We start from the raw sequence: 25624 nt of genomic DNA on the forward strand, positions 1-25624 counted from the left end.
CTCCACAGAGCAGGTTTGTTGACCCCGATCTAATCCACTGAGGATTTGCCCCTCAGGAAACCCTGGCTCAGGGGAGGATGAAGACTTGAGATCCCGGGTGCCAGGTCTTGATTATAAGCTCGCTGACTGCTCCCAGGCTGCTGTGTTTCTTGCCTCCTGGCTTGTAGGAAAGGGATAATGGAAACCCAGGGAGAGCTATGTCGCTTGTATATTGAAACCCAGAGCAGAAGTGCTGTTGGCCAGCAAAGAGACCAATCCTTCCATGGAGGAAACCACTTCCTAGATGTAAAGGATCAACACTGGGATGATGGCGGCATCGTGCCCTCCACTCTGGTGCTCAGATCAGCTACTACGTCATGCTCAGTGTTCTCCAGCCAGTCAGCCAGTGAGTGGGGAGGAGGAATGCTTCTGCTGGACCCCTCTAGCATGTGGTGGACCCGGCTGGGCATAATCAGTGGGGACCAAGGATGAACTTTGCTGAAAGAGAGACCTGGTGGGGGAAGTCATTTTCACAGGCTTTTTGCTTCAGCGTCCCTCCCTATATTGAATGCCTCTTCTTTTTTCATTTTGTTGAGTGTCCTGTTGAAGCACGTCATTGAATCCTTCTAGTAGCCTTCTAAGACAGGAAACTGTGGTGACCTTTGTTTTACAGAGGAGGAAGTGGAAGCTCAGAGTGGTTAACTGACCTGGTCAAGGTCACGAGACCAGTGGTGGAGCCAAGCCATGAAGGTCTGTCAGATTCCAAAGAAAAGAGGTGTATATTAGAGATGAGGGACGACTGTTGGCATAGGTGTAGGCTATGCCCTTACTTTTTTTTTTTTTTTTTTTAAGACCATCTTGGATTGATTCATACACATTCTTAGTCACTGTGTGGTAACGTCTCCAGTATGTTCCATTAAAATGTGAATTCACCCATAGGAATGTCTGACCAGAAAAGCAATAAATCTTGTCTGCATCTAAAGGGGTAAGAGACCCCAACCTTGGATGGTTCATCAGAGCAGGGGGATGTGTCTTTTGTGCGCACTGATGTGTCCCCAGAGCCTAGAACAGGGCATGGCATGTATTAGGAGCTTAGCAAATATTTGTGGTGTCTTGGACAAACTAGAATTCAAGATGTGAAATGTTATTAGCATAAGTCTCCAGATGTAACCAGGCTGCTCTGCTCAAAGGCAAACCTGATATGGGCGAAGGGGCCCAGACTCAGACTTGGAAATTGAAAGCTTCAGACTCGCAGATGAGGAGGAGCAGCAGTGAGGAACAGACACCAAGACACGAGCAAGTCCCTGACCTCTAACCCCTCCCCGTAGTTCTTGGCCTATGTGCAAAATGGAATGTCTGCCTCTCAGCAGAAAGGTTAAGGAAGGAGTGGCTTGTGACTGCAGCTCTCCCTCCAGAGACAGTGTGCTCAAGACAGACTTGAAGGAAAGAAGGCGTGCGGGGACTGGGGGCATGTCCTTGGCAGAGGGATCAGCACGTACAGAGCATGCCTAGGGTGTCAAGGGATAGCAAGGGAGGAGGACCTTGGGGCTGGAGCAAGGATGGGTGAGCGGGGAGGAGGGGAGAGGTCAGGGTACGTAAGGCCTTGCTAGCCTGGAATAGGAGTCTGGTTTGCATTCTTTGCTGGAAGGGAAGCCGACACTGGGCTTCACACACTGCACTGAAGGAGGCCTCCAGGGGTTGCCAGGTTCCGAATTCCAAGTCAAAGCAGTTTAAGCCAAGAGGGACTTTATTGGCTCATGGCAGTCATGAGGGGTGGCCCTTATTTCAGGCACTGCTGGGGGCGTGTTCTTGCACAATGTCATAGGGATTCTCTCTCTTCTCTGCATCTGTACCCCACTTTGTATTGGCTTGATTTCCAGGCCTCCTCTGTCCAGCCTTCCCCAAAGATGACCATTGGCAGCTTCCATCCTAAGAGTGCGAGGATTTAAGGAGCAAAGGCTTTCTCACACTTCCAGGGGTCCTTATCAGTCCCCTCCCTGTGGGGGGGAAAAATACTGATTGGCCCTGTCCTGCTGACATACACAGTCCTGGGCTAATCAACGGCAGAGGAGAGTGGCGTGGGATGTTCTGGTCAGCTGATGTAGGCCCATCTGCCTACCTCCAGGCAAGGTGACCTTCCTCTCTCTAGCCAGGTGGCTCCCAGTGTGGTCCACTCCTCCCTCTCTCACGGGGATATTTGCCAATGTCAGAAAATACCAATAGGTAAGAAGCTAAGTACAGCCCCAGGAGGATGTGGCTCCACAAGGAGAACCTGTCACTCAGACCCAGGAGTGGCCCCTGGCTTGCGGAGCCTTCCACAAAACCTGCTGTTGGGTAATGCTACGGTGGAGACCGAAAATCAACCTTTTGTTGGGTGACCGAGGGAAGGAAAGCAGTGATGGCTTCTGAAATCCCGAGTTCCCTTCTGCCTCTGCTCCTTAAGTTGTCAGGCCTTGAGCAAGTATTTAGCTTCTGTTTTCTGTTCAGGAAAATCAGTGGAAAAAGACGCCAAAGACCAAGCGTCAAGGAGGGTGGGATTGAAGCTCTGTGCAAAAGCAATTTATGCACTGATACGCTGCCCGAGTAACGCAGGCTAGAGACGGTCTCCTGCGCCAGAGGGCTCTGCGACACGTGTTGTCTTTCTGCAGAGACGTCTCTGCCTGAGGAAGCAACCATTGCAGGCTGGTAAGAGGAACAGCCTTGCCAGTGCCTTGAAAGTGGATTCAAGCCTGGACAACAAGATATTCTGGGGGTGCACCAGAACTGGTGAACCGTAGGGCTCAGGGCAGAGGGCGGTGCAGTCCTCAAGGCATTTACCGTGTAGCTTCTCTCCTTCGGGGCCTGAGCCTTGCAGTAACCAACAGTGGCTGGTGTGGTTTACTGGCAGGAATAATATTTCATACTGAGTCTCCATCTGACAAGACGATGGCCAGTACTACAGTATTTCCCCCCCTTAGAATGCTCATGTATGTTGTTTTTTCTTTACGGTAGTAAATCCTGTTGAGGAAATGTCTGATAATTTGGATATCAAAGGAGTTTACTTTAAATCACAGCTTTGGGTAAGGAATCCAGGAAGAATTTCCTTTAAGGGTTGAATTCTCAGCATGTTTTTCAGTTTCCCTTAAGTCCTGTTATCAGCCAAGGTAGTGTGTGATCCTGATTTCTATTTCTATTGTTGTTTAATTCGATTTCCTTAAGAGAGTCCATCGGGATATTTGCTGCATTTACAAAAGGGAATAGTGTGTGTGGGGGGGTGGCTTTTAAAAAAGGGGTGATACATTATCAAATGAGGGGACACATTTTTCCAGCTGGATTTGTCTCATTGGCTTTACCTGTCTCCCTCCTTTGATGTGAATGGTGATTGATCTGTGGTTCAAGTCACCACCTGCCTGATCGCTACAGAGGTTGACCTTTTGCTTTTCACGTGGGGGACTTTAATTATTAGCCAGCAACTGCCTGAATGTGTCCATGTCCCCACAGCCACATGCTGCTACACAGTAATTAACTTTCCTCAGTCCTTTCTGATTGGGAATTTACTGGGGAAGAGAGGCAGTTTCCCTTTGGAGTTGATTGGAAGCCCCCCCCCCCCCCCCGCCAGCCCCCTAATTAGTTGCCATTTGCCCATTATTAAATGCTTTCCTTGAAATGAGTAAGGAAGACAGAAGAGGAGTTAGGTGAAGCAAGTTTCTGCCAAGACAGATCATTAGCAAGAAGTTAGTGGGAATGACTCATGAAAATTAACTGATGTTAAGTGAATTATTTCTAATGTGCATTTAAATTTTTATCTGGTGAGATGGTGGGCTGCCTTTTAAAAAAAGAAGTACCAAGTGCTCTGCTTTTCTATTGCACAAATATTCAGCGAGTGAAGTTTCAGTTACATAAGTTTGATAGAGGATGGGCTTTAAAGTTTTGTGGACTGGAGTGTGCAGACCAAGGGAGGGCCGTTAGTCTTCCTGACCCGTCTGAAGAATGAATGGCTGATTTCCCAGTCAGTGACAAGCTGGTGAAAACCAGTCCAGACCCAAAGTCCCTTTGATCTCAAAATTATTTTACACAGTCACTTGTGTTTCAGGCCCATTAGAAAATGAAATTCCATGCTGTAACTCCTAATTGAATTAATTTTCTTCATTAAAAATCAATTTGAGTTGTCAGCTCAGTAGTAGCCCACACCCAAAGGCCTATGTCTCATGAAAGTCTTTGTATCTCATCACAAGGCTAAAGAAACTTCGGGAGGAGAATAGTTCATTCTATCCTACATCATGGCTAGGGCCCGGGTCACTAAAATTATGACCTCCGATAATTTTTTTTTTTTAATATTTATTTATTTGACAGAGAGACACAGTGAGAGAGGGAACACAAGCAGGGGGAGTGAGAGAGGGAGAAGCAGGCTTCCCACCAAGCCGGGAGCCCGATGCGGGGCTCGATCCCAGAACCCCGCAATCATGACCCGAGCCGAAGGCAGACGCTCAACGACTGAGCCACCCAGGTGCCCCATGACCTCCGATAATTTAGCTACGCACTCCTTCCTTTGAAATGGTGTCGTATGAAGTTAGGGGAAAAAACTTTGTGCCTGCCTCCTAATTGCCGCAAATTTTTGCATAGTTAAACAAAGGAATCAAAAGAATCCACCTACCATTCAGGAGGTTATATATGATGCAAGACAAAAGGATTGCAAAATAAAATGTCTATGTCCCTTGAGAATAATAGTCATTTCAGAGTGTTACTCTTTTAAAATCAGAAGGCTTAAAGGTAATCGGTAGCCTATAAATACAGGGCAAGGTAACATAAATAGGATAGTGCTGCTCGAAAATGAACCTCATTTTGATCTTCCTTGCACATTAAAATGCATGCATAGTAATGGCTGCAATTATTAAACTGTATTTTGGGAGCTTCCTGTTCAAATGAGGGAAAAAACATTATACAGATGGTTAAAATGTTATCACCTGATCGGGGAGTCTGGCCTTCTGGAGAAGTCTGTACTGGAAACTGACATATCAAGAGGCCCAGATTCCAGGTGCAGCCGTGCTAGGTACAGCCAGCTGGCCTGGTGGCTTTGGACAAGTCACATGACCCGTTTGGGTTTCAGGGTTTTCATCTACAAAATGAGATGTTCAAATATGGGATCCCAAATATATGAGTGTTGAAAAATGGACCTCGGGTTGACCCACGAAGACCTTCCTGTGAATAAGTATTGGTAAACCCGGCAATGAAACCCTGTGGGTAGGTCCTACCCACCCCCTTTTCGGGGATTCCTCCTTGTATTAGGGGACAGGACAGCCCAGGGAAACCTGAGAACTTCGAGAACCACATTTTAACAGGACTTTATTGAAACAAAGGTAGGGGCGAGGCATGGGTGAGTGCGAACTTTGGCTGTGAACTGGCTCCCAGCTAAACCTCTCAAGTGTGAGCGTCTAATTCAGTGGTCTGCACTGTGTGAGCCCCAGATTAGCAGCATCAGCCTTGCTGTCATAGGAAAACATGTTCGAAATGGAAATTCTCAGGCTCCACCCATCCATCCCAGACCCACTACCAAGTGGAAAAGTCTAGGGTTGGGGCTCCCAGGTCTCTTGGTAACAGGCCCTCTATGTGACTCTGTTGCACACAAACGTTTAAAACCACTGATGTAACTGAACCCAGACCACAGGCCTTATCATGTGGAGAAACTAGAAGATCAAAATGAAAAGAGAATTTATTCTAATGTCCAAAGGTGGGGGTGTGTCTGGGGGTGGGGTTGAGCGTGACCTGATGTGATCTCGAGCTCCCTTTTTTTTTTTTTTAAAGATTTTATTTATTTATTTGACAGGGACCACAAGCAAGCAGAGAGAGAGGAGGAAGCAGGCTCCCCGCCGAGCAGAGAGCCTGATGTGGGGGCTTGATCCCAGGAGCCTGAGATCATGACCTGAGCCAAAGGCAGAGGCTTTAACCCACTGAGCCACCCAGGTGCCCCTCGAGCTCTGTTTTTAATAGTGTCGCCAAGATCCCTGGGACAATTTTCAAATGACGACTATGGCCATGAGGTTTTCCAAGGGAGGGGGGTGTACACAGGAAGGACTTGGTCTTTAGGGATACTCAGGAGAGACCAGACGGACAGGAAAAGTCTCAGTGAACAGCCTTTAAAAGGAGAAAGTCATCTTTGCCGAAATACCTGACTTACTGGCCAGCAGAGACCACATGGTGATTCACGTACCTGGTCCTTTCACCCGTGCTTTCCGCTATCACCTGAAAGCTCTGAGGCCAGAATTGGGTTCCAAACTCAGCTAGAGAATGCATACCTTGTCAGTTATACTGGATTTGGAACTCTCTCAGGGACCATCTGTGGGTCCAAAAGAGGAATCTCCCCTGTGCTTCCCTGGATTTCAGTGATTGGCTTGGTGGAGGGAATAGTTTTATCACTGAGTCAAAACCCTTGAATTGCTCAGGGTATCTTCCTGAAGTCTGCTTGAACACATCTCTCCCCTTCAAGGTTCTCCTTTTGCTTTAAGACTTTCTGTTGGTATGAACACGGAATTGGATTCCGGGTAAAAGTTGCAGGGGACACATGGAGCATGGATTTCTGAGTCCTCTGAATGCTCCAAAAGTAGAAGGAGGGTAGTAGGAGACAAGGGCCACTAGCATTTATATGGCCCTATTGACAAAGAATTCTAATACATTTTTCCCTGGTTTGTTCCAGATTGAGACGCCTAGTATACTCCAGGGGTGGTTCTCCTGTCCTTCTTCTGCTACCCCTTGACCCTTTTAGTTGTGGAACTCTTGGAAATACTACAATTTTTGGCAGGTCATTTTAAAAGTCATGGAATGGAAATAGAATAGGAAAAAAAAAATGGAATAGAATTGAACTTTTTTTTTTTTAAGTAAGCTTTGGAAAGTTGAAAAAAAATTTTCCAATGTCATCTATCCAATGAACACACAATTTTTCTTTTAGAAAAATGGGCTTGAAACTACCCTGTGCTTACCTTTTCTTACTATTAATTCACCCCATTGATACCAAGTGGCTAAATAACTGAATTCCACATCTTTTAGGGCAGGATATCAACGTTCTAGTGTGTATCTTTAACTGCAAAATAACTTAATACACATTGATCAAGGTTTGACAGCCCAATTTTTAAGCATGCAGGGTACACTGTTGTATGCTGTGCCACTCTGGTTGAAAGCCATTGGTCTACTGAGAACCTCAGTGTAATCGGTATATGTATTACGTATGCAATTGTATCTTTCTCCTTTGAGCCGGGATCCACTTGAGTCAAGGACTATGCCTTATTCTTCCTGTATCCTGATGACCAAATGAAGCCTAGATCATGCTAAACTGTGGTTTCTTAAAGGAATATATGAATTTACCCACACCCATTTTTTTTCTATACCCTCCCCATACACACACACACGCACACGCACACACACACCACACACACACACCAGCCGTTCACTTTTTTCCCTCTAGGCTTATCACTGTTTTTCCTTTAATTTTCATCACCTAGTGGCCAACATCAGAAGGTCTAGAACATGTTCCCTAAATCCAGGGTAGCTGAATGTCGATTCCAGCCAGGGAGATCTCCCTTCTAAATATGACTTGATAATTATCCCAGACATTTTCAAGTGAGAGACTAATTACCACATTAGTTACTACATGACTCCCTCCACCAGCCAGCTCGTCTTATAACTTCCCTTAGAATGACAAGGCACAAATGAGGGTATAAACTGGAGCGTATCGAGATGGTGTTTTTCCGCCTGAACTGAGATCGTGGGGTTTCTGGCCGTGGTTACCAAGTGGTGGCCCAAACATTTTCGCTGAGCAAAATCAAACAACATGGGGTATTTCGCCCCAGGGTTGATTTCAACAGACTATCGGGGCCAAAACACTGTAACTGCAAAAATGCTGGAAGGGTCTCTCAGAGCCTTCTGTGATTTCTGCAAGTTCTTCTTTATCTCCTGTTTTCTTTTGTCTTGGATTCATCACTCGGCCAAATGGATGGTAGGTCCTTCCCTAAGAGACTCAACTTGTCCCTTTTCATAATTTGATGCCACAGATTGGAATCCTAGCAATTATGAGACGAAAGGAGGGGAAGTACAGAAATAAGATACTAGGAGCCTCCAAGATACAGTTTTATGGGGCCAAAACGATCCTGGGCATTTGGAGCAGTGGCCAAAATTGTGTATTCTTGGGGAAGTAGAACAAGTCCTAATTAGAAGTAATACCTCCTATTTCTGAGCCTCAGTGTACTTATCTATGAGAGGAGGCGGTTAGACACCTTCTAACATCTGTTTTTTCTTAATCGCAGTAACAGTGGCTGCCATTATCACATTGTTACTATGTCAGACACTCTGCTAAAGCCTTCATCTGCATTTTCTCCTTTAAGCCTCAAAATATAAAACTCTGTCCCATTTTAAACCGAAAAGCTCAAAGAGATTGAATACTTCATCCAAGGCCGCAGAGCTGGTAAGTGACAGACCTGAGTATTCTGACTCAGGTATGTTTGATGCTCAAATCTGTGCTCTTCACCTGTACTGCATATGATCCCCAAAGAGGCAGTTAATAACTTATGGCAAAGTAGGAACTACTTCTAGACCACTGGTTCCCAGCTGGAGCGTTTTTGTCCTCCAGGGGACATTTGACCATGTTTGCAGGCATTTCTAGGAAAAGGGGTGCTCCTGGCCCCTGGTGGATAGAAGCCAGAGACACTAATAAACACTATACAGTATGTGGCACAGAGCCCCACGGCCAAGAATTACTTGGCACAGATTGTCTGACACAGACCGTAATACCAAGGTCAAGAATCCCTGGTCTGGGCCCAGCACAGAAACACTGTCTTCACCATTGTCCCCAGAAGTTAGAAAACATGAGCCCATCCTCAAGTAGTGACAGCCCTGTCCTTAAAGTGGTGTTCACATGTGCACCACAGCTGGACCCTCTCGGTCCATCCCTGTGTTTGTCAGCCACAGACCTTAGGACAAGATGGACCCACGTTCACACTTCCGTTCCATCACGCCCGTTTCTCATTTCGCATATGGAGGTCCTCATTCTCTCTCCTGGGATGACTGGGTCAAAGTGAGAGCTCAGTATCCTTATACCTTTCTGTCATCATTGCCTCCCTTCCCTTTTATAAGCCTCTTGGTTGGCCAGCGCTCTTACAGATGGCCAGGTGCATGCTTGATTCCACCGTGCACGCCAGTTGGTGCCACAGACCGCCGTTCATGGACTGGTGCTTGGTGTCTTAGACATGCGGGGGAGGGCGTGGGTGAAAGGCATCCCAGGAGAAGCCACTGGGAAGGATGGGTGACTGTGCAAGTACGGGAGTTGAGGTGATAGAAATGAAAGAATCCAGGAATCTTGGCTTCCGGCCAAGGTGTTGGCTGAAGTGGACTCCCTGGGTTGGTTAGTTTTATTGTAGAGTAAATTGTTGCTCTGTAATGTAAATGGAAAATTAGCTGTGTAACCAATCAAAGAATCTTTGTGATTCTCTGTGAAACATACCACCCAGATGAGTTAAAGATGGATGTATTTGCTTTCAAGAGACATTTTCTAGAAGAGATCGGGTGGGAAAAGGGTGTAAGTGGAAGAAAGACGGAGGTGGTTTGGTAGAGGAACTTCCTTTGTGGAAGAAGGAAGAAAAAAAGAGAAAGGCAGTGTTCAAAATGCTGTGTTTGCTTCATGTAACTTAAAATGCAGGATTCTAGCTAGACTGCTAAGAAGTCACAATAAATAGGCCTTTTCCTTCTATTTAAAAAAAAAAGATGAATATCATTATGCACGCATTATTTACTTATTTGGGTCCATGTGAAATGGGAAGAAGAGGAAAGAAAACTGGATGAGGGTAGAAGACTCCCTTAAGACCTCTGACCCCTTGAGCGGCTCTCGGAAAAGAGACGATGATCAGAAGTCACACCTGGTATCCTGAGCTTTCCAAAGAACCCTCCATCCAATCTGAGCAAAGTAAGACACAGGCAGGGGTCTCGCCACGGTCTCTCAGGTACAGGGTGTGAGGTGGATAAGGATAGGACCAGTGCCCTGGATTAGTACTCGTTTTGATTTAAGGAATCATATAAACACCTGATGTAGGAGAAAACAAAACCAAACAAACCCTTTGCTCTGCTGGGCCAGTCCTGCGGGCGTCCTGTGTGCTGCTGTCCCAGACTTTCGGCTGCTTATTCTCACAGTGATCCTGGGTGCAGTGGCTTCTGCATTTGGACACACGAGGAAGCCGTGCCTCTGAGAGGGTCAGACTCTCGTTCAAGTTACAGCGTCAAGGACAGAGCAAGGATTCAAAACCGGGCTTCCTCCTACTGTGGTATTAAAGCCCGTTAGAGATCATTGCGATAGCTCCATAGTGTAAACGTACTGAAAGCTGTGAATGTTGAAATATACATATGTACACACGCACACGCACTTACACATATGCATGTGCACACATATATGGACAAATGCACATTTATGTCGGTATAAATAGGTGAATGAGACAATGAGCAGGATAGTAATGGGAACTCACTCTCTGCCCTGGTGTCTGGGAGAGAAGAGGGAGGGACCGTGGAGAACCTGAGTGTCCCCAGCCTAAGGAAGGCTGCCAGTTCAGTGGGCCTACCTGATCAGTGGGTCTCGGGAACTTGAGCTTAGAATGGCCAGATCTTCTGAGGCTCTTTCTTTTCTTTTTTTTTGAGAAGAGAAGCTGTTGTGTGGATGTCTGGCTGGCGAGCCACACCCTGCAGCCCAGATTGGGCCGGCACCTGCTTAAAGATGTACCGGACTCGGGTCCCCTCGTGCTGGTTTGCCGATGATCTCCACCGGAGCCAGGCTGAGTCATTGGGTCGGAGAATGTAGCGCCTTCAGAGCCCAACATCTATACTGTTTGGCTTTTTGCAGTTTCCCTACCTCTGATACAGGCCCAGCAAAACAGAAGTAGGTCAAATCCCACCTCCCGCTGACCATGCTGGACCCCCTCGGAGGGTATCCCGTCTCGCCCCTTCTTCCTCTTGTCAGCTTTCCACAGCAGGTGCTGGGGGTTCGTCAGAGCACCCTTTCTCACAGTTCAGCCTGCATGCAGACCCCCTGGAGGGCTCCCCCTCGGATTCGGTGGGGCCAGGTGGGGCCTGAGAACCTGAGTGTTTAGCAGGTTCCCTGGTGACGCCAGTGCTGCCCGTCCAGGAGTCCACTTGGGAAGTCGGGGCTTAGATATGCCACGTTTGGTTTTCTGTTTGGTTTTTGTTTTTTTTTTTTTTTTTTTTTTTACAGGGGTGGGAGTATCTCAAAGCCCCCGGCCTATCATGTGGGTGACTAAATTGGCCAAGGCAGAGGGATGAATTCTGTAGAACCCTACGATAGACTCCCTGAGGCATTGCATTCTATGACCACCTAGTCCTACAGATCTGCCGCATTTCCTAGTTTGCAGAGCATCTCTTTCTTCAAATAAGAGCATCACACTGACCCAGATCTATCTTAGACCACCTGCATAGCCCGCAGGGCGGCTCTAGCTGGGTGTGCTTAGTCTGTCGCAATTGGTGTGGCCATGAAGAGGGGCTATGGCGGGCTAACGCTGCATTCATGACAAGCACAGGGAACTTGTCTCTTAATCCTGGAGGAAGATCTTTTATGTCAAGATCAACCCCAAATCTAGGATGGAATGGGATGGAGAGGGAGGACCAGACTCGGCAAGCAGCGTGAAGATTTTTAAGGACAGCCGTGAACAGAAGAAGAATATAGAATCAGGACTCGGAGGAATGCATGTCGTTAAGAGCTATTTCGATTTCTCTGAGCATCCGTTTCCTCGTCTGTAACTCTGTTTCCTTACACTATTGGTATCACCTCACCTGGATGATTGTCCTGAGGAATATATTAGAAGTTGGGTATGCTATAAATGTCACCTGTAATTCTGGCTTATAAATCTTCTCTCCGCGTATGGCCCTGTGGCTGGCTAGGTCTTCCTGACAGCAGTCATCTCAGAGATCCCAAGAGTCTGGGCCTTTAGAAGGTCTGTGGGTGGCAGCTGGTGGTTCTGATTTGGCTCTGCCAAAGGGACCCTCCAAGAAGCATTCCTATTTTTTCTGGGCAGCTGCCTTGAAGCTTCTTCCATCCCTGGTGTTTCTGGGGGCCAGGTCTGTTTGCTCCCCTCCTCCCAGCTAGCCAAACACTCTGTGCACATGTCTTCTTGCTGGCTAGGCTCCAAACAGCCCTTCCTTGCACGGCCTCCCCAGCTGTGCTGAGTTGAGCAGTAAAGGCTCTGCCAGCAGGCTATGCGTGTGCCACTTACGGGACGAGGAATGTGGCTCCCGCCGGATGAATGGGGCTGCTGCCATGGAGAGCAGGTGCTAAATAATTCACCACGACAGACTGCTCCGATATCCATGCAGGCCTGTCCTCTGGTGACCCTGAGGATGCCCCAGCAGGGCTCCTCCTCGCTGTGCTGCGGCGTCGAGGGGAGCAGGAAGAATCAACAAGGCAGCGTGAACACCCTCTGGGCTGTAAAGGGCTCTGTGGGCCTCAGCAGGGAGGGAGCTCACAGTCCAGGCGCACTGACCCTGTAGGCTGCTGTCCGCTCAGGCCAGGGTGGGTGGGGGGCAGCTCTGATCATCCTCACAGTCCAGAGTGTGACTGAGGGCATATTTACACTCAGACATTTAAAATTTTTTTTTAATTTAAATGTTTCAAATTAAAAATTAATTTTTAAAACTTTAAAAATCAATTTTAAAAATTAAATTAAAAATTAAAAAAAATAATTAAAAAATTAAAATAACCTTTTTTAAGAACCTGCTGTGTGCTTGGCAGTTTTACCTGTAGTATCTCCTATAATCCAGAAAGTCCACGAGACAGAGACTGCTAGAAGAGGCTGAGAGAAGGAAAGTGACTTGTCACAGTTCCCACAGCTAATAAGGGGCAGAGTCAGGATTTGCCCTTGGATACATCCTGCCTCACAGATCCCCTGTTATCCAGAGATGCCTGGCCATCAAGGGGCCTTTCCTCTCTCCTCCAGATGCTGGCTGTCTCAGTGGGTTGGACCCTCCCACATTAGGGCAGACACTGCCAGGTTCTCTGTAGGGAAGCACATGACTGTGTGTAACTGAACTTCTCCCACTGTCCATTTCTGCTGGTGTTTCAAGTTGTGTTACCGGTTTTTTGTAGCTCGGACCTTGCCTTGGCTGGGTTCTCTGTTGAGCAAGGTGGTAGCTGGGAGGCAGTGTTGAAAACGATGGGCCTTGTCCCAGGAACTTCCTGCCTGAGGGAAGTGAGGGTCTTGAGGCAGGATTCCCAGGTTCTCCCGAAGTGCCTCATTGAGTCAGAAGGTTGACAAGTTGGGACTTGTCAGAGGAGTGGAAGGATGGACTGGGACTGAAGCAAACTTGAACAGGGCTTTTTCTCAGCCCGGCAAGCCAGGAAGACTTATTTCTGCAGTTCTCAAAAGGCCATTTTGCACAGTGCACCACACGAACAATCTGTCTGCAGAGCCAGAGGCAGGTCTGTGATGACTGTTTAGCGGATAATACTAATAGTGTCTAATGCTGACAGAGTGTCCTTGCTGCATCTTGTACTGTGCAGAGTGCTTTGTGAAGATGATTTGAACTCCTATAACAAGAGGTTTTATAGTTATCACCGTTACTCACATGTTTCACAGAAGACTTCTGAAAAACAGAGAGGTTAAGCAACTTACCCGTGTCACACAGACTGTGAGTTCCGGAGCCCAGAATCAAATACAGATTTCTTTTCCAATTCCAGGGCTAGTTTCATTGTAGCAGGACTCTCTTTTAACCCAGATAAATGAGCTGCTCTTCATAGCTATTTATAGATGCTAAGAAGATTTAAGATTCAAAGGAACAGGAAGAATCCAGCACGGTGGGCTAAGAAGTATGTACCATAGCGGCTCTTCGCATTCTTTTCTCTCCATTAGTCACCTGCCTGATGACATGCACAGGTATGACAGTTGCCCAGGGTTGTGAGAGAATTGCAAAAAAATGCAAAAAAAATGTTACATGGATGTAAAGGACCCCAATTATTAATAATTGTCACCATCCTAAATGGATCATCGACTGTTTATGACCGGACGGTTTATGACCGGCCATGGTAGACATGGGATAGGCCGTGGGTCACTGGGCACTTCATTCTACCATGTTTTTAAAGGGCCTACTGTGTGCAAGGCAGTGTTCTGGGTTTTGAGGATAGAGTGCTCAATGAAAATGAAAAGTGCTCAATGCTCAATTGAGTGCTCAATGAAAAATCTTGCCTACCATCCCCTAGCGCTTACTCTTTAGGCCTCCATAAGGAGACAGAACATAGAGTGACATAAGCAAGTAAAATATATGATGATTTAAGAGTATTCAGTCCTGTGCATCAGTTTCCAAAATGACAGTGTGGGGAGCACAGCAGACCCTTTAACAAGGGAAATAATCATTTGATTGTGAACATTATTTAAAAAAACAAGATACAACTATTTAAGGTTTCTGAAAATTATCCCAAGGGCATGTAACAAATGCAGAAATACCTATTCAAGAAAAGCTACTAAATCTTGGTAAGAAGAGTGAGTCTGTGGCCTGTGAACCATGACCCACCCCTCTCCTGGTGCCCTTATCACCATCACAGATCATTGTGATGGATGCTCACTTCGGGAGTATGCAGCCAAGCACATGGGGTTCCTTATCCACCTAGCTCTCAGTCTAGGGCTATGATTTCACCCTGGGAGGGGCACTTTAGAGATTGGGAACACCCTGCCCCTGCAAAGAAGCCCTACCTTAGATCAAACCATGTAGCAATTTGTGCCCCAGGCTATTGTCAAAAATAGTAGAACAATCAGCTAGCAATTAGTGGAGGCTAACAGCTGGGTGTGATACCATAAATACAAATCAGCCAGGTGCTCAGAGAGAAGGTACTCATGCTCTCTGAGTAGCAACAGCAGAGGCTGCACACCGCAGAGGAAAGAGACTTCACTCAACTCATCTAGCTAGTCACCAAACAAGTAAACAATAACATCAAGCTCCAGAAAAGGGAGGGAGGGGGTCAGTATCCGAAATTGCTTCAATATGTTATCTAAAACATTCTGTTTTCAACAAAATATCATGAGTCATTAAAAAAGAAACAACAGGGGCACCTGGGTGGCTCAGTGGGTTAAAGCCTCTGCCTTCACCTCAGGTCATGATCCCCCTCTGCTCAGCAGGGAGCCTGCTTCCTCCTCTCTGCCTGCTTCTCTGCCTGCTTGTGATCTCCATCTGTCAAATAAATAAATAAATTCTTAAAGAAAAAAAAAAAGAAACAACAACAGAAAACTCTGGCCCTTACACAGGGAAAAAGTAAGCAAAAGAAATGACAGATTTATCCGCAATTATGAATATGTGCAAAGAACTCTAGGGAACTATGTCTAGAGAACTAAAGGAAACCATTAGGATGATCCATCATCCAATAGAGAATATCAATGAAGAGAAGTTATTTTTAAAAAGTAATTATTTGAAAAAATGGAAATTTTGGAGTTGAAAAATGTAATTGAAATGAAAAATTCACTAGAGGGGCTCAACAGCAGATTTAATCTGGAGGAAGAAAGAAACTGAAAACTTGAAAGTAGATCAATCAAGATGATGCAGTCTGAGGAATAGGGAGAAAAAGAAAAATGAACAGCTTTTTAAAGATAATTTATTTTTTTTCCAGTGTTATTGAGAAATAAATGACATACATCCCTATATAAAGTTTAAGGTGCACAGTGTGATGGTTTGCTTTACTGAATGAGTGTTTGAGAACTATGGCATGGTATTACGCACACCAATATATGTGTGATGGGATTAGCTAAAGAGAGAAGAAAGAGCAGGAAAACAATACTTGAAGAAATAATAGTGGAAACTTCCAAATCTGATGAAAAAATACTAGTCTACACATCCAAGAAGCTAATGCAACCCAAATAGGTAAATTTAAGAAGATCTGTACTCACTACCTTGAGGCACATCACAGTCAGAATGTGAAAAGATAATGAGAAAATCTTGAAAGCAGCAGGGGGAAACAACTTATCGCAAATAAGGGAACTCTCATAGGATTAAGAGCTGATTCTTACGTCTCGGCAAAGAGATTGATACTCCCTTTAAATGTTAAATAGAATTACTCTATGTCCCAGCAATTCTTTTTTTAGATTTTTATTTATTTATGTGATAGAGAGATAGAGAGCACAAGTAGGCAGAGGGAGAGGGAGAAGGGCCCTCCACTGAGGAGGGAGCCCGTTGTGGGACTCGATCCCAGGATGCTGGGATCATGACCTGAGCCCAAAGCAGATGCTTAACCAGCTGAGCCACCAAGGCACCCTGTCCCAGCAATTCTGTTCTTTGATATATGCCCAAGAAAAGTGGAACATGCATCTTCAAAAAAAACTCTACACAAATGGTCCCCATAGCACTATTGATAATAGTCAAAAACGTGGAAACAACCCAAACGTCCATCAGTTGATGAAGCGGTGAAGAAAATGTAAGTCTGTAGGCATTTTATTCAACAGTAAAAAGGAATGAAGCTGTGGTACAAGCTACAACATGATGATGAACCTTGAAAATATTACACTAAGTGAAAGAAACAAATTACCAAAGTTCACATATTATATGATTCCATTTATATGAAGTCTCAGAATAGGCAAATCTGTAGACAGAATATATCAGTGTCTGCTCAGGGATGGAATAGTGGGACAAATGGGGAGTGATTATTCCTGTCTAAGGCATGAAGGGTTGGTGAAAGTGTTTTAAAATTAGATCGTGATAATGGTTGCGTAAGTCTGTGAGTATACTAAAATCTATCAAATTATACACTTTAAGTGGGTGAACTGTATGATATGTAAATTGTATTTCAATAAAACTTGTTTTAAAGAGTGCCAAGTGCTAAGGAAAAAGAAAGTAGGGTAAAGGTTTGGCAGTATTAGCAAGGTGGGAGGGAAGACAATCTGGGATAGGAGAGTGAGGCTTCACTGCAGTGACATTTTTAAGACTAGAAAAGGTGAGAAAGTGAGCCATGCTACTACCCATGGAAGGAACCTTTCAGACAGAGAGAGGAGCCAGTGCAAAGACCTGGAAGGCGGGTCTGGTGTGTGTGAGGGCTAGGGTCTGTGTGACATCAAGGAAGAGAGGAGCAGGAGATGGTCCCACAGAAGTCATGGGACCTCAAATTCAAGGGCCTTACTCTGAGATGAGCAGTGTTGGTGCATTTTGACACACTATTTGTTTTCAGAGAATCACTATGGTTGCAATTTTGTGAATAGACTGAAGGGGGGGCCAGACAGAGGCAAGGGTGGATGGTGACTTGCATCTCCAACCAGGAGGGAGATGACATGGCTTGGAGCAGGGGAAGAAGGGTGGGGATGATGGCAATGTGTTCGGTTCTGCAGGAACTTTGAAGGTAAAGCCAATAGGACAAGTCAAGGACTACAAAATGTTCAGTAAAATGGGTCAGAGAGTAAATATGTTAGGCTTTTCAGGTCATACAATCTCTGTTGGAACTACTCAGCTTTGCTGTTGAAACCTGGATGTGGCCATAGACATGCATAAATGAATAATTATCATTGTGTTCTAGTACCAGTGTATTGGCAAAAATGTGAAACAGTAGACTTGACCAATGGGACGTGGTCTGCCAGTTCCTGGGTTAGATGTCAGGGGAAGAGGAGGAAACGAGTGAAGGGTAGCTCAGAGGTGTTTGTTCTCAACCATTGGAAAGATGGAGTTACCATTAACTGTGAGAGTGAATCTTACCAGCAGAGCAGATCTGTGAGGACTGATCTCTTGGTAAATCTGAGAAGTCTTCAGACACCCAGATTTGTAAGCCTTGAATTTGAGGAAAGGCTGGTCTGAGGTGGAATTGGAGACCCTAGACCAGATCCAGGAAGTGCATGTGTATAGAGAAGAGCAGGGGTCTGACGACTGAGTCCTGGGTTATTCCAGTCTTTAGCTGTTGGGTAGATTAGGAGAACCAGCAAAAGGACCTGAGGAAGTGCAGCCACGAGATAGAAGGGAAACCAGGAGAAGGTGACATCATGGAGTGAAGCTGAGAAAATGCTTCAGAGAAGGTAAATCCGTCCTTTCCTTCCCCACTCACAGAATCATGTTGGTACACAAATGAGCAGAGAAATGTTCTTATGGAAGAACCCTGAATTCCCTCTAATTTCCAGACAAGAAAATTATTGTCAGACTTTTTTATTCCTTTAACAAACATTCATGAGCTGTCAGGTCACCGGGCACTCTGCTAGATGCTTGGAACAGGACACAGGCCCCCAAAGGCACAGCCCCTGCCCTCAGAGAGCACGCAGTGTCTTTGGAGAGAGATATTCATCAGGTAATTCATGAACATTAACCAAGGATGGGTGCAGCTCCATCAAACACTGTAAGAGTTCTAAAGGAAAGGAGTTATCTAAGGAAGCAGTACTGTGAGTTTTCTACAAAAGAATTGATCTTTTGATCAAATGAGCACTTGGGTGGCTCAGTCAGTGAAGCACTTGACTCCTAATTTTGGCTCAAGTCTTGATCTCAAGGTCATGAGTCCAAGCTCCACACTGGGCTCCATGCTGGCATGGCGCCTACTTTAAAAAAAAAAAAGAAAAAGAAAAAGAAGAAGAATTGATCTAATTTGGAGGGCCAGGTAACCTTCCATATTTTTCTTTGTTTTTAATAATAAATGATTTCCAACGTATCACATCCTGACTGGGACACACCTGGTTTTTGAGAGGACGTTTGAGAACCTCTGAACCCAAGGAAGAGATGCAGTCTCTGTCCTCAAGGCCAGGACCAAACCTCAGCTGTGGGACCTGGTGCCATTCTTGATCCTCTTTGAAAGTCATTGTCCTCATGGGTACAATTGTGGAGAGTAAAAGTGTGAGATGACGGTGAGGACTAAATGAGACAAAGTGTATAAAACACCTGGCACAGAGGTCCTTCCCATTCCTTGAGAAAAACAGTATGTCGTTTTGTACATCTGTGACATGTTATCTTCCAAGATAATTTTCCCAAGACAAGACAGGTCTTTGCTCCAAGTTGAATGTGTTCTGAGGCAGGGAGTTTTTCAGCTTTTTTTTTCCCGGGGTATCTTCCATCTTGCCAGCATTCTCTCCCCAGAGAAGCATGGGGAGCTCTAGTGCCCACATTTAGGAAGTGCTGGAAAACCAAAGCATCCCTGTGCAACTCTTGCTCATTGTTCTCGTCCTTTATACCGAGAAAATTCAGGTTTCGCTCAGCTGTTTAATGAAAATGAGTACCTCCAAAAAGCTGCTGTAATAAAAGTACAGCTTTCTCTCTCTAAAACAAAAGCGGTATTTTCTAGCACATCGTGTCAATTTAACAATATTTTCATGGAAATGTGCGGTGGTAAGCATGTTTAAATCATTGATGCAGTTTCTAATCGTTTTGGGGGGAGGGAGCAAAATCTGTAACAGTCTTTCATTTGGATTTGCCCATGCTAGCCTGTCCACATGTCTCCTTTTAATTAATATAATTAAAAAAGGATAAGAGGCTGTGGTAGAATTTTGCACGTTAGATTATCAGGATCAAGAATAATTAAAATGTCTGAGATGAGGTACATTCCTAAAATGGCGGAAAAGAGACAGGAAGGCCTTTTTTGGGGGGTGGGGTGGATTTAAAGTGTGGCAGATTATTTTTCACAAGATTTAGAAATGTGTCCATAGTGTGAGAAACATTCATGATGTGAAGTCTTTTTTTTTTTTTTTTTTTAAGATTTTGTTTACTCATTTGAGAGAGAGAATGAGAGATTGAGCATGAGGGGGAGGGTCAGAGGGAGAAGCTGACACCCACCCCCCACTCCCCACCCCCCGCCCGCTGAGCAGGAAGCCCAAAGCAGGACTCGATCCCGGGACTCCAGGATCATGACCTGAGCTGAAGACAGTCGCTCAACCAACTGAGCCACCCAGGCGCCCTAAGATATGGAGTCTAAAATAGGCAAGAAAGAAGGGGTTCTCGGGGTAGGTCAGTCCCTATGTCTGTGAAGAACAATTTTATAATTTATGTTTGCACCTCTCATTCTTGCTCCCTTGTCTGAAAACCAAGTGGGGAGTAACATTGCACTCACGCTGGGCTGGGCACTCTTCGAGGTACTTTGTAATACCCGTTAACTCAGCCCATCTCCTTGGCAGTCCTGGTAGATAGATGTCTCTCTCCATTTTATAGATGGGAAAACTGAGGCTTACAAAAGATGAGTGGCTGTTCTTGCCAAGTCACGTAGGTGAGGAGATCATAAGGCCGACGTGAAATTCAGGTTTTTCTGTTGCGGGAGGCAGATGTTTTATTGTAAGTCCTAATTGGAAAAGTGGATAGAAACTGTTGAGGGGAATCTCCCTGGAGTGTTTCTTTTTTGCGAAGGTGCCCTATTTATCTTTACCTTTACCCGGTGAGTCCCTTATGTGTCTTACTTGCCCTCCAGAAACCTCACCGGTTTATTTTCCTCATGGTTGTATGGGTTCGCTGTTGTTGCTTGAGAGTTATTACAAATCAAGAATGTGGGTTTTTTCTTGTCATTTTTCTTTTTAAAGCAAATGAACAAAGCAGATGCATCCTTGACGTCTAGCATTCATTTAGAAATGTCATCATCTTTTGATGTTCGACGTCCCATTGTTTTAAGACATGATGGTTATAGTACATTGTGCTAATGCATTTACGTGGCCAAAATTAAAATGGACAGCTGTGGTTAAGTGTTATCAGGGCTCCCCAGGATCTCTTATTTTCCCTGCCTCCTGGGCATGTACTTCCCAGCCACCTTGCAGCTGGGTGAGGTCATGGGAAAAGGTCTTCGCTAGAAGTGATGTCATTTGCCTCCAGGCTAAGTCACCTAACTGCATCTCCAGAGGTTAGGTGTCGAGACCACAGAAACACCGGAGGGAAGCTGACTGGATCCCCGAGTCCCTGCAGAACCCCTGCCCCTCCAGGCAGCTTGGCATGAGTGTGAAATCAGTTCTTGTGGTTAAACTGCTGAGACTACAATTGTCTGTTACTGCACCAGAGTCCAGCCTATCCCAGCTAATACAACAATTCTTTGTCAGCCTCCTCGGCCCCATTTTTTAAAATGTACTAGATTTTGAAATTTGAGGATCATTTAAAACTATATAAAACTATGCATTTGTGTGTGTGTGGACATATATAGATGTACACACACACACACACATATATATGCACACATATATATGTATGTATAAAGTTTTTGAAGAATATTCTTTAAAATTATATATAGTGTGTATAGAATATGTATTATACATACTATATGTAATTATAAATTATAATAATAAAATTAAATTATAAACTATAAGCACACATATAATATGTATATTCTGCTCATACATACTTCTTTCTTAATAAAATAAACTTAAATGAACTTTTGATCTTTGTTAGATACATGCTTTGAAACTTTGGTAATATCCCTTATGGCAATTAGGATTTCACAGTAACAGGGCCAGGAGGTATTAATCTAAACTAGTTAGGACTGGTGCTGTCTATCTCTCTCTTTCTCTTTCTTCTTCTTCTTTTTTTTTTTTAAGAGAGAGAGTGCGAGAGGGGCAGAGGGAGAGAGAGAATCCCAAGTAGGTTCCATGCCCAGCACAGAGCCTGATATGGGGCTCGATCTCATAACCCTGAGACCATGACCTGAGTCAAAATCAAGAGTCAGACGCATAACCTCCTGCACCACAGGTGCCCTTTCTCCTTTTCAAGTGTCCCTGAGACCAAGTCCCTGCTGTTGCTCTGAGTGACCAATGCCAGTTCCTACCATCGCAGTATTCAAAAGTCCCTTGAGTCGGAGCGAGGTCCCTCTTTAGTTCATTTCAAATCCATTTCATTTTATACCTCCAGAAATGGAGGTAAGAAACTGTTCCTTAGGAGTGCCCTGCACAGAGCCCTTCATCTTGGGGGCCGCAGTCCCCCTGCCATTTCAGCGAGCCACCAGCAGTGATTTGCTGACCCTCCCCTCTACTCCTCTAACAAAATTTTGACTGATGCTGGCTAGAATGTAAAGCCGATTTGATTTTCCTCAATGTCAGGAGCTCCTCTCGTCAGCCCCCACCAGCGTCCCGTGGGTGTCGCTCCGCTGTCCTGTGCCCTTACAGATGCATCTTTAATTCTGCATGGGTGCTAACACTTCCTCTCGTATCTGTGCTCTTCATCCTGCCTGCAACACCTTCTCTGGCAGCTCACATTTGACCTTGGCAATTACAGCTGACTTTACCTTTATGGCTTGTGGATATTGGGTCATGCTGGGTAAAGCTTCCCCCTGCTACCCCCATAAAATTGCTTTCTCATTCCAGGATAAAAGAAAGATTTTTTTTTTTTTTTGACCTTCAACAGAACTCAAATCATACTTTTCCTGATTTCTGATCACCTCTGCCACCATGAATCTAGTCTCCTGCGTGTCTCTACCTATACACCGTATGCAGTTCCAGCCACTTATATGACTATCTTATTTTCTGTCTAAATAGAAAGTTCTGAAGGTCAGCACTTGTGTCCTTGTCTCAACAAGTGTCCTGAATTTCACAGATCCCCAATAAATACTTGATTGTCTCATAGGCATTCCTTGTTTTCCCTGCCGCCCCCTGCCAAGAAGTTTGCTGTCATAACTGTGGAATTTCACTCTGTTTTTGTAAAAGAACAGTGTGAGGTTTGTCCCCATTTGCCAGGTCTCTGAAATTTCCAAGCAGTTGGGGTCTCACCTTGTCTAACACCTTGCAGTATATTTTGGAAAAATCCCAAGTAGGGTGGTGTCCGGGATGAAAATGCTTGTCATGAGGCATTACTGTCCGTGGGCTTTATTATTTTATTAATCTGTACAAGGATAATGCATAGATCTCCAGGTTCCCCATCACTAAGCTGTGCTCATGGAGCACACGCTGTCACAAGGACCTCAGCAACGTGCTTTTGCACCATCCCCCTCCTAACTGTGGTTAGACCTTTGAGAACCCCTGCACGTGCCCTATCCTGACACGCATGACACTCGCTCTAATTGCTTGCTTAATTGTCTTCCCCTCTCACTTCTGAGCTTTTTAAAGGCAGACTCATGTCTGTCTTGGTCACCAGGATGTCCCTGAGGCCTAACCCAGTCACTGACAAATAGTAGGAGCTCATTTAATGAGTGCAGGGTTACAGGAATGAATGAAGTGTCCACGCTTCCCAGGAGCCTAGTGGTCTTGCCCTCTTGTGCAGCTTCAGTGGGGGAGGCCTCTAGTGCCTGTTGGTCATTTTGACTGCCTATTTCCCTCATTTCACGCCCCTTGCAAATGTCTGTTGTTCGATGTGAAGGGCACATCAGTAGCTCGCCCGCGTTAGGTGGAACTCTGAGTTATATCCCGGAAGCGGGGATGATTTTGCTGTCTCCATAGACCTACTTCCTCCTGTTTTTTGACTTTGTCTAGTCCATTAACTCATCAGTGCCAAAGTTAGCAGTGAAGGCATCATTACGTCCAGGTACCAAGAGCTCACGTTAACTTAACGTTTGATGTGTGCTCGGTGCTCAGTGCTCAATGCTCAGTGCTCGGTGCTCAATGCTTCGTTCTGAAGGTCATTTGATTCTCTGAACAGCCCTGCAAAGGAAGACACTGTTCTTGTCCCTCCTGTTACAGATGAAAACTCTGGCCCCAAATCATTCAGTTAGCAAATGTCAGAGCCAGGGTCCATCCGTCGCCAGGCCATCCTTTCCAGACCTCATGTTCTGTTGTTAACTCTCATGAAGTTGGTAGTCCTGGGCCACCTTTCCTCTTTGCTGCTTCGCTGTTAATCACTTGTGAATCGCTTCTCGAGATTCTCCTATGATCATAAGGCTGCCAGAGAGTAGCAGGCCCATCTTCAGGTGAAGAAACTGGGACAGGGGCATGGAAAGTTGAAGTGACTTCTCCATGGCCACACCAGAGTAGGATGCCTCCTCGCCATTGGTGGCCCCAAAATGTTGTATTTGCTCATCTCCTCCTTGAAGGATATTGAGGTCTAAGGGGACCATCCGCTTTCCCGCCTGCTCTGAGCTCTGCGTGATGGACACCTAAAGCGGAGTGGGACTCATTTGTTCGTATTCTGTTTCACTTAGTGCCAAGTCAGACCAGGTCCCATGATTTTCACCGTGAAAGGTCTTCTCTGAACCAAAGAGAAGCATTCTGAAAGAAGTTATAGGGCATTATTAATACAATTACATATAACAAAAGAATAATTTAACTTCCCCACATCTAACAAAGAAATTCATTTGAAGCTTCAGGAACTCCCACTGGAAGGGCAGAGCTCATCAGAGTGGGTTCCTTAGGCGGGGGGAGTGTGGGCAAGGAGCCGTGCTGGCTGCTTTGTCCTGGGGACCGCTTCCATGCATGATGGGATAAACCTATCTCCCCACTTCCCCGGCCCCTCCCTCAGCTTCCACCTAAGGAACCCCCAGCATTTCCTTATCACAAGCACACGGGTGAGGATATCAGCTGGCACTTGCCTCTCACAGCATAGACAGGCAGAACTGAAAGAACACTTGATTTTAAACCAGAAGATGAGGTGACCATGGAAATAGAGGATAGAAACAATGACCATCCTAGTGGAAAGAAGGCCTTGGGTGATTTTTTTTTCTGACTTCTTCCAAAATGTCAGAAATCACTGTTATTTATGGAGTGTGACATTGTATCAGTCCTCACTGCCATTGCATTCAACACTTGGCCTTGATCTCACTAGAATGAGCTAGGAGAGAGCAGATGCTGTATCTATACCTAGTCTTTAGAACAGTGCATGGCACAGAGGAGATACTCAGCAGATATTTCTTGAATGAAGGGAAGTTACAGATGAAGAAATTGAAGACCCTAGGAATTTCTAGTTACTAGTTATTGGTAGCTAGTCACCAGTAACTAGTTACTAGTAACTAGTCCAAGGTCACTAGTCCAAGGTCACATCACTTGTAGAAATGAAAGGATTCGAACCCAGGACTCCCAGGCTCTGTGGATTCCTTCTTGGTGATGGCTTGGATAGGCCTCTGTTGGAGCAGTGAATGGGATGTTAGAGACCCAAAGGTGTTTAACAAAGCTGCAGTCTGAGATGCAGGAAATACAGGTTCTGGCCTACCCTTGCTGAACTCCCGGCCTGGCTGTAGGAAGAAAAACCCCTTCTCTACTCAAAGCCTAGGTTTTGTAATCTGTAAAATGCAGAAATGGAAGAAGTGCTCTTTAAGAGTCCCAGGGTCCTCAGATACCCCTGGGCTGGTTTATGCTTTGTCATCTCTTATACTCAGGAGGAGCTAGGGTCAGGGCCAGAGGGAGGCAATGACTAATTCATCACCCAAGCACCTGAGGAAAGTAGTCTTGTGTTTTATTTCCGGCATGCACAAAAATTCAAGGATGACGTAGTCTCCGACCAACAAACACCCAGAAATGAAAGTTAAAGAGAGAAAACAAAGTACAGGCATTTGAAGACTCCATACATTTTGGGAGGGGGGGGAGGAAAAAACGAGCTTGGATTCCACTCCTGGGTTGATGCAACATATAATCTAAAACAGGCACTCAGGTTGATAACTGCGCCCAGATCCGATCCCCGGCACACAAGAGCACAACCTTTAAAAAGAAAAAAGAAAAAGGAAAGAAAATAGGCGTATATCTTTAAAGCCTGTCTTCTTAACGTGTGATATTTTTGTACTCCTTCGGAGGAGGGTGCAGACTTAGGGCCTTCGTATCCAGAGAAGGCTTTCCCCCCCACCCCTCCCTGGCTTGGGGATTATTGATTG

The 25624-nt window shown here is 45.4% G+C and overlaps 1 protein-coding gene across 2 annotated transcripts in view; it reads left to right on the forward strand.

Moving 5' to 3' along the window:
- The window catches only part of PRICKLE2 (prickle planar cell polarity protein 2), a 321684-nt gene that overhangs the window by 180204 nt on the left and 115856 nt on the right, over positions 1–25624 (forward strand). The gene's annotated exons all lie outside the window — the stretch shown is intronic.

The sequence above is a fragment of the Lutra lutra genome, chromosome 1 (assembly GCF_902655055.1).
Source record: "Lutra lutra chromosome 1, mLutLut1.2, whole genome shotgun sequence".
Taxonomy (NCBI): domain Eukaryota; kingdom Metazoa; phylum Chordata; class Mammalia; order Carnivora; family Mustelidae; genus Lutra; species Lutra lutra.